General features: G+C 39.9%; 1 long non-coding RNA gene across 1 annotated transcript; it reads left to right on the top strand.

Moving 5' to 3' along the window:
* The first annotated feature begins 1074 nt into the window (after positions 1–1074).
* Positions 1075–8630, top strand: LOC131912704 (uncharacterized). Its single transcript, XR_009379690.1, has 3 exons — positions 1075–1358; positions 3524–3759; positions 8317–8630. It is a non-coding gene; the product is annotated as an uncharacterized LOC131912704 (long non-coding RNA).
* Positions 8631–12037: the final 3407 nt, after the last annotated feature.

Genomic DNA, 12037 nt, shown 5'->3' on the forward strand with positions numbered 1-12037 from the left:
CTGCTTTTGTCTTGCCTGACAGAAGTTCTATTCAAATATCCATCAACAAGAAAACAGCTCAGAACCATGGATGCTTGAGTACCAATTCCCAACCCAATCAGTTATAGTCAGGAAAGCAGGGCCACATGGCATCTTTGACAGCAGATAACAGGTCCAACTACATTCCTCCGAGAGGTGATCTGGAAGTTGACAGTCACTTAGCTCATATATTACCCAGAAGTAGTGAGAGTAATGTAGTAGTCATTATCATAATGATGACAGTCATGTTTACTGAGCACGTACCTAGTCCTAGGCACAATGCCAGATGCTTTCTATGTACTCTTCTATCTATTTTTATATGGCCTCATTATTCTCTTTTTCTAGTAAAAGAAACCAAAACTTAGAGATGGTGAGTGGAGGAACCAGTCACCAATCTCAAGCAGCATCATTCCAAGGCCTCATGTTTAACCATTTTATTATACTATAAACTTAGTTAGACAAAGCCAGTCATTTTCGTATTTAAAATATGAAAACCCAGCACATCTAGCATGAAGTTACCTGTATGCAGTAAGTAACCCATACATACAAGTGTGAGACCAGTGCTTAATCAAAACAATACACTTAGTTTCAGCAAGCAAAACAAACCTCAGCACAAAATTCCCAAGATATTTGTAAATTAACATCTTATTCTCTAATTGCAACAAAGCTCAACTTACATTGCAAAACATGAATGCAAAGACTTTGAGAGCCTTACAGATGGGATCATTAACATAAATGTCTCTATGTACATTTCGGCTTCAGTTCCCAGAAATAAAGCTTCTTCCTTTCTTCCATGTGCATTATCATTGAAAAAATCCTTTCTGGTCTGTCTACCCACTCTTGACTCTCATTCATTCCTACACCCAGAAAGATACCTTACAAGTCAACTAACAAGAGTCTCTTACTCGTGGTGTTTGTTTTACTAATGGCCGGGAGTTCAGTGTCTCAAAAGCTAGAATGATGTCCTGAAGTACAGAGCAGATCTTTCTTGTTCTTGGTTCCTCAGTTAAGACATGGGTGTATCTTGTCTTGTTTTTCACCTGTTCTGTAAGGGGCCCTGCTTTCATAGGTGTGTCCATGAAGAGCTATTCAAGTGAGACAAAAGTGATTTCGGCCTCTGGTCTTCTCCCAACACCAGGCTCCTTGCATGATGAATACAGTCCATCTGATAGGCTGCAAAAGATCCATGGACACCTGAGTAGATGGGTCCCGGGTCATGACTGGAAGACCCAAACCCAACATCTCCATAAAAGTTGTGGACTGAGGTATATGGCAGTTGATTTGATGTCTGATGCACTTGTTACGTGGACTATGTAAGCGTAGACTCCTACGGAAATCAAGTGAGTGCCACACCAAACCTATAACAAGGACTTAATCTGTATAATTAATATGGTACTTAGGGGGTACATGATATCAAAGAGGAAGAAGTATGAAGTTTTATGAGCTAAAACTCAGAAAAACTTCTGGAAACCATTGCAAGTTAATTTAGGCCATTGGCTTATCCTCACAATAAGTTCACATCAGGCTTAGACTGTAAGTTCAATTAAGAACAAGACACCTTTAATCCCAGCACTCGGGAGGCAGAGGCAGGCGGATCTCTGTGAGTTCGAGGCCAACCTGGTCTCCAAAGTGAGTTCCAGGAAAGGCGCAAAGCTACACAGAAAAACCCTGTCTCGAAAAACAAAAAAACAAAAAAACAAAAACAAAAACAAAAACAAAAAAAAAAAAGAACAAGACACCTTATTTAGGTAAGTGGCTGGAAACGTTATAACAACATTGTGGGATTGCGATTTTTGCTCATGGTAGAGATCTTGCCTAACACACACACACACACACACACACACACACACACACACACAGCTTTTCTTTTATCTTTTTTCTTTTTTGTGTGTGTTGTTAAGGAGAGAAGCCAGGCCTCAAGCACATTAGGCACAAATGTGCTTTGCATACAGACATTCTTTGACACGTTTGCTAAACAGTGATGAATTAGCATCTTGTGGCATTTAGCAATTGCTTAAGTTATAGTAAGTAGTTCTTGATCCAACTTACTTACCAAATTTCACTACTGCTTCTTGTGTTGTTACATACACCCAAAAGGTTTGGCAGCATAGATTTCACTCCAGCCAAGACAAGCAGATGAGGACTTCTTCACATGAAAACTGCAAATGCCTGTAACTCTGTTTACAGAAAAGAGTTAAAAAACAATCAAGGGACTGGAAAGGGCAACTTGAATACAAGGAATTAATATTTTACATTTCAGACAATTCAAGTGAAAAACAGGCATAGAATAGGATTACATTGTTTTAAGAATTATATTTATATATATATATATATGCATAAGAAAACATGAAACATATGAAAATGTTTCCTAGACACTAGTTAGTTAAAACTATGATAACGTTTTCAATGTTTTCATCACTCAGAATGGAAAAAAACAGATTGGAACTGTGACCCATAAAATTTCTGAATGTATAAGCTGCTAAATTTGTACTGTGGAGTAATCTGCAGTATCTATGAAAGATTGAAATGTATAATATTTCACAACTGAACAATGTCATCGTGTGTGTGTGTGTGTGTGTGTGTGTGTGAGAGAGAGAGAGAGAGAGAGAGAGAGAGAGAGAGAGAGAGAGAGAGAGAGAGAGAGAGATGCATGGTGTATACACATTTGTGCGTGTGTGTGTGTGTGTGTGTGTGTGTGTGTGAGAGAGAGAGAGAGATGCATGGTGTATACACATTTGTGCATGTGTGGGTGCATACATGCATGGAGGACATTGGTTGTCTTTCTTTATCTCTGTCTGCCTTGTTTTAAGATCTCTCACCTTACCAGGTGCTCACTTTTCAGTGAGGCTGTTTGCTGACATGCTTTGGGAATCCCCCTGTCTCCACCACAACACTGCTACATGGCCACATCAGGCTTTTTACCTGGGTGCTGAGTATCTGAGCCCAAGTCCTTATACTTACCAACAAGGACTCACACCCACTGTACCATCTCCCCCTCTGCAATCTCACTTTGAAAAACAGACTAAAGGAATAGCGTACAGCTGAGATTTGAATGTGATCAGTTCTGTATCATTCTCGATGGGGACAGGAAGTTAGAGAGCAGGGGTGACCTCAAGTTCCAGTATGAGAAGATATTAAATAGCTGAAGATACAACAATATGGTGGGATATAGTTGTAGATAAATAAAGATACATACGACAGTGGACCCAAATGTAAATGCTTCTGACCACTGAGCAGCTGTAAACATGAAGAGGGTCCACCACACCAATAGAAACTAAGAAGTCCCCCCGACCCACCCCCTATTCCTACTTCCTCCAAGGCAAGTTCTCCAATGGGGAGTCAGCAGAGCCTGGTGCAGGGGCGGGAGGAGGAAGGAGAAGGGAATCTGTGGTTGGTATGTAAAATGAATAGAAAATCTCTTAATAACAAGAAAAAAAAGAAACTAAGAAGTCAGCCACCAAATAGAATTCAAATTCAATCACTGCCAGAACATTTTTTTTTTCAGGAGGCCTCCAGACTGCAACACCTCATACAAAATTAAAGCTACTGAAGCTACTGACCTAGAAGAACTGCCACAAAGGCAGTTAAAGGGACCAAAGAAATTTGCAGTGCCAAGAAATGTCACCTGCCTAATAGGTTCGGGTACATAAGACTGCTTATAAATATAGAAGAGCAGGGTTGAGATGCTTGTGTTCCTCTGCAGCAAAGTGGGGCATAGCTTGGGAGCCCTCACTTACAAAGGTATGTTTATTCACAAGTTCTTATTCTGGGGAATTTTTGCTTTTTGTGGGGATTTGTTGTTGTTGTTGTTGTTATTGTTTTTTAAATAAAACTTTAAGCAAAGCAAAATTATTCCAGCAGTTCACAGGTAAAATGTCACAAAAAAGACTATCTTCCTTGAGTATTATAAGTCTGATTATATTTAACTTGGGAAATATATGTTTAGTCAATTATGAAATAAGTGTGATTTTTCTACAAGAAAGCATTGTCATTGGAATGAAACGTTAACATACACATTTAAACACTGGTTTGTGCCAAATAAAGACACCAGAATGAGAAATTTTAATAACTTGGAAAATTTTTTTCAAGATTTTCTACACATTTAACAAAGTTTCATTCAAATTATCCATCAGATCTAGCATATTTTCAGCTGTGTTACCAACCCGCAGAATTATGTGATATGCTTCAAGGAAAGTTCTTTGAATGCTGCCATGAAACTTACAATAAGCTCTGTATCCGGTTAGCTTTGTGCTAAAATGTCACTTAAGTGAGCATTGTGAACTATAGAAAAGAGCCTTGGCAGGACTTATCAGAGTCTAAGGCAGATGACTTTTATCGTATTATGGTTTCAATGTACTTGAGAACCATGCTGTTTTATAATGCTCACCGAGTGCATCTGGACATGTGTAGATCCTGATTTTATTGGCTATATTCTTCTGGTTTACCATACTTCTCAGCCAGGCTGAATTTGAGAAAAAAGAGTTACTGTTAAATGAAGAAAGTTTTCTCAAGGGGATAGTAGACAAGCTTGATTCTGTTCTTGCAACAGCACTAGAATCTTCAGGGCAAGCTGCCTACATCATTTGTTAACAGGTTACACTGAAGCATCATAGGTGATACTGACTACATTACCAGCTGTCACTAAAACAGGCTCCCAGACTCAAAAGTAGAGCCAGGATGTCTGTATAATGATACAAGGCATATTATCTGATGGTCTCCTAATACAACCTGAACTATAAAGCAGGGAAGATGGTGTGTTTTATAATCAGTTGCTCAGTTAATAATGCTAACAATTAAAAGTTGAAATACAAAATATTCTGGCCAGTCATGTTACCTCCAGGTCTTTAAGGCATCCTTGTTCAGATCAGGTTGGAGGTGCTTTACAAATTACACTGTGTGCAAAGGACTGCCATGTATTATGTGCAGCACCTCTAGGGTTGAAACAACAGACCCAGATGCTAAAATAACCTGGGCCCACACAGGACTCTGTAATTGAAGGCTGAATCGCTGACATCAGCAAACAAGTTAACTGGACCATGGAAAACATCTTATTTTTATATTGCTATTCAGATATTTCTCAAATATACTAAAATGTAAAAAGAAATACTTTCTTCTGCCTTAGGTTTGCTTGGGTTGTCTTGGTGTGTGTGCATATGTATCTGTGTGCATGTGTGTGTTTGGGTGTATATCTGTGTGTGTGCATGTGTGTGCGTGACTGTGAGCATTGCTATGTGTCTGTATATATGTATCTGTGTGTGTATATCCATGTGTGTTTGTTAATATTCCTTTCACTAAAAACAACTTTGTGCTTATGTTCAAGTTAATATTTTATATATCCATAGAACAGTGACAAAGTCAGAAAATTAACATTGATAGAATATTATTGGCTAATTTTTAGACCTTCAAACTACATCAACTATTGTCCTTTTTTTCCTTGACAAGACCCAATTAATTCAGATTCCATGTAGCATTAAGGTATGTGGCTTTTTTTTTTTTTGTATTTTTTAAAATGTGTGTGTGCACGCGCACACACACGTGAGTCTAAGGGGGTGAGGAGACAGAACTGGAATTACAGACGGTCATGAGCCACCTGATACAGTTGCTAGAAATTGAACTCTGGTCCTCTGCAAGTGCAGGTTACATTCTTCATCACTAAGCCATCTCCTGCCCTTACATGTGCTTTTGTTCCAGGATTCTTCCAGCTAAAAGTAATCTCATATTCTCCTCTTCTATTTTGCATCTCATGTCCATCCTCCAGGAAGAGAGAGATGGGGGTGGGGGCTGGAGAGGAAGAAAGATAAAGTGGAAGAGAGAGATGGGGGGCTAGAATGAAAGCTTGCCTTGTAAACATGAACAAGGACCTGAGTTTGAATACTCAGGATCTAAATTGACAAAGAGACTTCAGTTCAAGTATGGCAGTGCACATTTGTAATCTCCATTCTGGAGAGGCAAAGAGAGTTTTGGGACTCACTAGTCAGCCAGTCTAGCCTATTTGGTGAGTCTAATGAGAGACTCTGTCTCATAAAAATAAGGTAAAAAGCAGCCTGCGGAATGACAACCAAGGTTAGGTTGTCTTCTGAATCACACACACACACACACACACACACACACACACACACACACACACACAAAGTAAGTACTTGCATACACACATAACTACAAACATACACAAGAAACAAAACAAAAACATGTGATTCCCCAGATGAAGAAAAAGCCACAGTTCCAAGCTCACTCCCTGGTGTCATTTAAAGGGAATCATCTCTCTTGGACCTACAGGATTAATGCTGCTCAAGTCACCCAGGCTCCTGGCTGTTTCTCAAGCACTGTAGGCCTTGGCTTCAAACTCAAACTCAGCCACTCTTCACTATTTACCACAAGTTACAAAAAACAAACAACCGAGTTACAACATAAAAGGAACGTGTTCTAAGAGGAGTTATTTTCTGTTCAAACAGCAGAAGCCAACTGTATTTGGTTGTGGAAGAACCTCATTATCCTTACCAAGTGCTGTTCAGCAATAGCATCCTAACAAAGCATAGCAGATCTTACTCCAATAAACAAATCCATTCAGTCATAGCACACCCATTTTTAAACCTTTTTTATAAATTTAGTTTTTAATTCTAGTGAACTATATAACACAGAGTGTTACCACATTGAGTGTCATGCCACAGGCCCGTCATCCCACTCTCTAGGAGGCTGAGGCAAAAGGACTGCACATTCAAGACTAGCCTGAGCAATGTAGTGAGTTGCATCTTGGACTGGGTTATGCACTAGTACTCTATCTCAATTAATTAATTAGACTTAAGAGTTATTCCTAATTATGTGTCCACACATGTGTCTGTACATGAATTATGTGCACATGAGTTCATGCTCTTAGAGGCCTAAACATGTGCAATGTATTCTGGGGCTAGAGTTACCAGGCAATTGTTAGCTGCCTGGGGTGGGTGATGGGAACCCAACCCAAGTCCTCTGCAAGAGCAGTACATACTCTTCATGGCTGAGCTAAGCCATCTATCTCTCCAGCCCATAATTAATTCAGTTTTTAAACCCTTATTCTGTCCACTTGTGTTGTAATATTCAGCTCAGTGTCATTAAGAACATACATATTATTGTTCACCCCACCAGCACCTTTTCCCTTCCCAAATCAGAACTTTGTATCCATCAAGTAATAAGTAGCTTTTGTTGCATCCTCCAGCCAGCCTCCAACACATTGGCCTTGTGACTATCTATTTCCGCTGAGCATAACCCTGAGACATGCATCACAGTATCCTTCTTTTTAAAGCTGAATAGTTATTCTGCATTGATTCTCCATCCATGCACCCTCCAATAGGCACTTGAGTCATTCTTTGTGATTTACACATGCCACTTTGAAGATATTCATCAAGAACAAATACTTTCTCAAGACCCTGTTTTCAAATCTTTTGGGGGTAGCAGCCTGGGGTGGACTTGCTGGATCACACAGTTATGATCATTTAGTTTTCATTGTTTTGAGGAACCACCGTGATGTTTTCCACGGCAGCTGCACCATGTCACATTCCAACCCATAGAGCACAGGGTTCCAGTTCCTCCACATCCTTGCCAACACCTGTTATTTTCTATTTTCCTTGATAGTAACCATCCTAACAGATGTGAAGACTGGTAACAAATCAATTTTTATACCAGAAAAGTTTGTAAATGGATACTCTTTGCCATGTCTTATATACTCAACCTGACCACATCTCAGCAGATACCAGGACAGAATCTGTCGCATAAAGAACTATTTTAGCACCTACCTTAATATCCCATTTCTGTCCATGTGGGTTGTCAGTAACCCACTACTTAGTATGAAATATATATATTAAAAATGCTAAGAACAAACAAAAGAGAAGTGGAAAGGATGACAGAAAGTTAATATAGACATCTTTAGGTGGTGTGCACTGACAAAAAGCACAGCCAATAGTCTAAAGTTCCAAATGCTTTGTCTTTTTGATGAGAAAAAGACTGAAAACTGTTAAATTCATATCACATGTTTTGAGGGGGGGTATTGTGTTTCTTCTGCATTTTTATGTTGCAACAACTTGCCTACTATCGCTCAACTTGACAATTTTAATGTCGCTACTACTTTGAGGATTATTGTTAATATTTTAGAACATGGTTACTTTCCTTTAAACATGCATTGTCAAAAGTGATGCATACTTGAGAGTGATCTTATTACATTCTAGGATCAGCCTTTTTTGTCCCCAAGAGTAATAGTCAATAATTGTATAATGCTAGTCAACAGAAAAACAGGATTCACTTAAGAGAATTTGTTTTTCCTTCTAGCTTTGCAGGGACATGCTTATTCCACAGAGAATGGGCTACCTGCACTGACATCCACTCAGAGAAGTAATAACTTGGCAAATCCTACTTATCAACGTGTATCCTTTTCTCAATTAATTCAAGATTTTGCGTTTGTTTACTTTCATCTCCAAAATAGCAACAACTTCCTTTAATATTTCAGACAGTCTGGCATTTAAGTAACTGATTGATGAATGTTCAATTGCACTCAGAAGGAGACAGCAATTCTCATCATCCGTAATTCATTAGCATATAATGGAAATGCCGTGCCAATCAAATTAAAGTTGCATGTGATAAGAGCTCTTCCTTATTGATTGAAATTTTTTTTTCCTCTGCAACTGTTGTAACCTCATTTGATAGAAAGAGGGTCTCTGCCTGCACACAAGTCGTTCCCACTCCCTGTCCCTCCTCTCAAATGTCACATTCTCATTCTGTGCCTCCGCAGTCCTGAGCCTCATTTCTCCGCCAATCTTGCTTTCAGCTGCACGTTGCTGTTCTTCTGTCTCGTCTTTTTGCATTATTCATCACTGGGGCTGGGCTTCAGCTAAATATTGGAATGTGCAGCAGATGGCAACAGAAGAAGAAGGCTATCCCTCCTCTGAATCTATGTTGTCTCTGTTTAAATGCTTTCAGCTTTAAGGAGGCTGCCATACCAAAATTAAAGCTATTTGCATACATACTACCCACTACATGCCCTATGGCCCTATGCCACTCTATAGAGGGTAATCACCAAACATCCATGCCCGTGTTTTCAGAAAGGCATAAAAATATGATTTATATACATTTTTGTTGTGCTGTTTTAAACAAGGGTTAAGTAACCAAATAAAACATGTCACATTTTGTTTATTCTTTCAGGCCTCACGGCCCAGCATGTCTTCAGTCTGCAAACATTTAAAATTTTTAACTTCAACATTTCACCACAGAAAACATCTGAAGGTTATCCCCTTCCCTTGACTCTAATAAATTCTATAACTCGGAGCTTGATCAAAGCCCTGCTCTCTTAACTCTAACAATGTAAAGAAAGAAAATTTTAAATTGAAGTCATTTAGAATTCCTCAGTAGTTAAAATGTTTTTCATAGACACAATCAAACCTTCTTTAAAGTTGCAATTAATTCTTAGTTAGGGGAAAAATTCCATATGGAATAAAATTCTCTTTGGAAATCACGTGTTTGCATTCCTGCTGTATGATTATCCTTACCACACCAGAAACTTCTTAATTAATTGCACTCTTCATGGCTACACTGAAACAGATGTAAATGAGTGCTTTTTATAACCATTAACTTTCACAGCAGGCTTTTTCACCAGCAAGGCTTGGGTGAATGGCTCGGTGAGCAGCCTACAGTGTGGGAGGTTCAGGCCAGATAGGGGTCCCCTTGCCTTTTCCTAGACAGCCACTGCCTTCCAATTGAAAGAAGCTCCCAAACCAAAGGGCTCCAGAGCCCCCAATTGGATGGGCTTTTAACTGGTGCTTACAGAATTAGTGCGGGTGGCGGTGGCGGTGGGGGGTGGGGTGGGGGTTGGAGGAGTCACCCCCACTCTCACTTGGTAATATTTATTTGTTCTTACGTTGACGAGAAAGCCAGAAGGCTCCCGAGAGCTTCGACCAATGAAAAAATGGTCGAGTGAGAGAGAGAGTGCTAAGAACTAATAAAAAACAAAATAAATAAAAACAAGGTCCTGTCAGGAGTCCAAGAAAAGTGGGGCTGGCGAGGGGCCAAGCCCTCTGCTCCAAGGCTGGAGCTGGTTAGGAACGGGCTGCTGTCTTCTAGGAATCCCGGACAGCGACAGCCCGGTGGCAGGACCAGAGCCCATCTGTACGCACGCTAATAGCTGTAGTCTTGTTAACATGCTTTTTGAGGTTCGTAGGGGAAGAGGGAAAAAAAAACAGAAAATGCTACAGCAACCAACGCACTGTGCCTGGCACTGTCTCATAGCCAAGGGTGGGCCTCTTCACTTTGGGGCCTTTCAACATGAGCTGATTTGTAAATTATCAGATTACCTCAGGATCTGAGAGACTCTTCCAGGGAGAGCCCCTTTCATTAAGCCAGGGAGATTTTCTCAAACAAGAAGAAAAACTACATTTGAGGGTTACTAGCACTCACATGCAAAAATCACACTTGAAACACGTGTTACTTTGATAAAGCCAGGTAAATTTCCTTCCAGAGATGAGAATCTTCTGCGTGAAAAGGAACAATAGACATCTACATGCCCTGGGTGAAATACACCCAGAGCATTTTAGTCTGTGACTGGTGAGGTAGACCACATGCTAGTAAAAATGTCCCCTTGCAGCAATGGGTTGAGAGAGCAGGGCCAGCAATAGTGAGTCAGGGAGACAGATAACAACAAAGTGTGAACAAAAATGCTAAAACAAAGCCCATTACTGTGTACGATAACTTTAATGAATAGAAAAGGAGAAGACCCCTTATCCATCATTCCTCTCACAGGCTGGAAGTAGTAACGGCTTTGCGGAACAGCAGCCCATCTCTAGATCAATCAGAGCCACCTGATTGTAGTTCCTGACACCTCAGTTTTGTGATCAGTTGTATCAACAGCCAACAGCTGCCGATTATCAAATGCCAGACGCTATATCCTTTACCTAATTACCCCTAATTCCTACAACAGTGTGTGGTTTTATCTCCATTTTCACAAATGAAGCCTGGAGTAAAAGAAATCAAATAATATGTCCAATGTCACCGAGATAGTCAACAGTCTATCCAGAAAGAATCACCTGACCTCAAAGTCTAAAGAAGTACTTTTTATTTCCCTGCCTGGCTGAGACACCATCAGCCTGCACCCTGGATAGCAACAGCAAATGCAGGGTGTGTGTGTGTGTGTGTGTGTGTGTGTGTGTGTGTGTGTGTGTGTGTGTGTTGGAGCAGTGGTGACATTTCCCTCAATATCCTTTCCCAACTCCCATTTTGCAAACACCCCTTGCTTTTCCTTAAAGAAAACCAAAGGATGGCCTTTCTCTTTACAACCACACATGAAATAAGATTAATCCAGCTTCACAGAATTTATAACTCTCTTTGAGGGATGGAACCAACGTCCAAATACAGATTCGGAGATGACTGTTCTCACACCTACTTTGTACGAGATGTCTACATGACCGCACAGGTGTGGCTGCTGCTTGCCTCTAGTACCTGAGTCGTGCCGTCTTTCACAAGCGTCTCCCTTGTGTACAAGCAGTTCCCACTTCTGAGGCACATTACTTCCCACACATGTGCACACACACATACATGCATACTTCCTAAGTTTATTGCCTATTGGACCTTTTTCCTTCCCGGTGCGTTCCTGGAAGTTTTTTGACAGCTGGGGTCTTCAATGAATATTATCATTTATAACCAATCAAGAAAGCCTAATGAAAAGGAAAGAGGAAGCTTAGCTATGAGTATATTATATATAGTATATATATATATATATATATATATATATATATATAATGTATATGCATATATATGTATATATATGAGGCCTCACTGCCAGGTCCCCTTTTAAATTAGAGAGTTTGTCCTTTGCATTCTCTACAAAACTACATTCTCATGTCTCCTCACTTTTTGTACAAATTGATCCCAATGTAAAAGAGAGGCAATTAGAAGAAATTAGTATGAATTAGAGTTAAACAGGAATTCCACACATCTTATCAATTTCAACGTAATATTTAGACTATCTTCTTGGGAAGTTTCTCCTTTATTCCTTGTTTAGGCA

The sequence above is a fragment of the Peromyscus eremicus genome, chromosome 6, assembly GCF_949786415.1.
Source record: "Peromyscus eremicus chromosome 6, PerEre_H2_v1, whole genome shotgun sequence".
Taxonomy (NCBI): Eukaryota; Metazoa; Chordata; class Mammalia; order Rodentia; family Cricetidae; genus Peromyscus; species Peromyscus eremicus.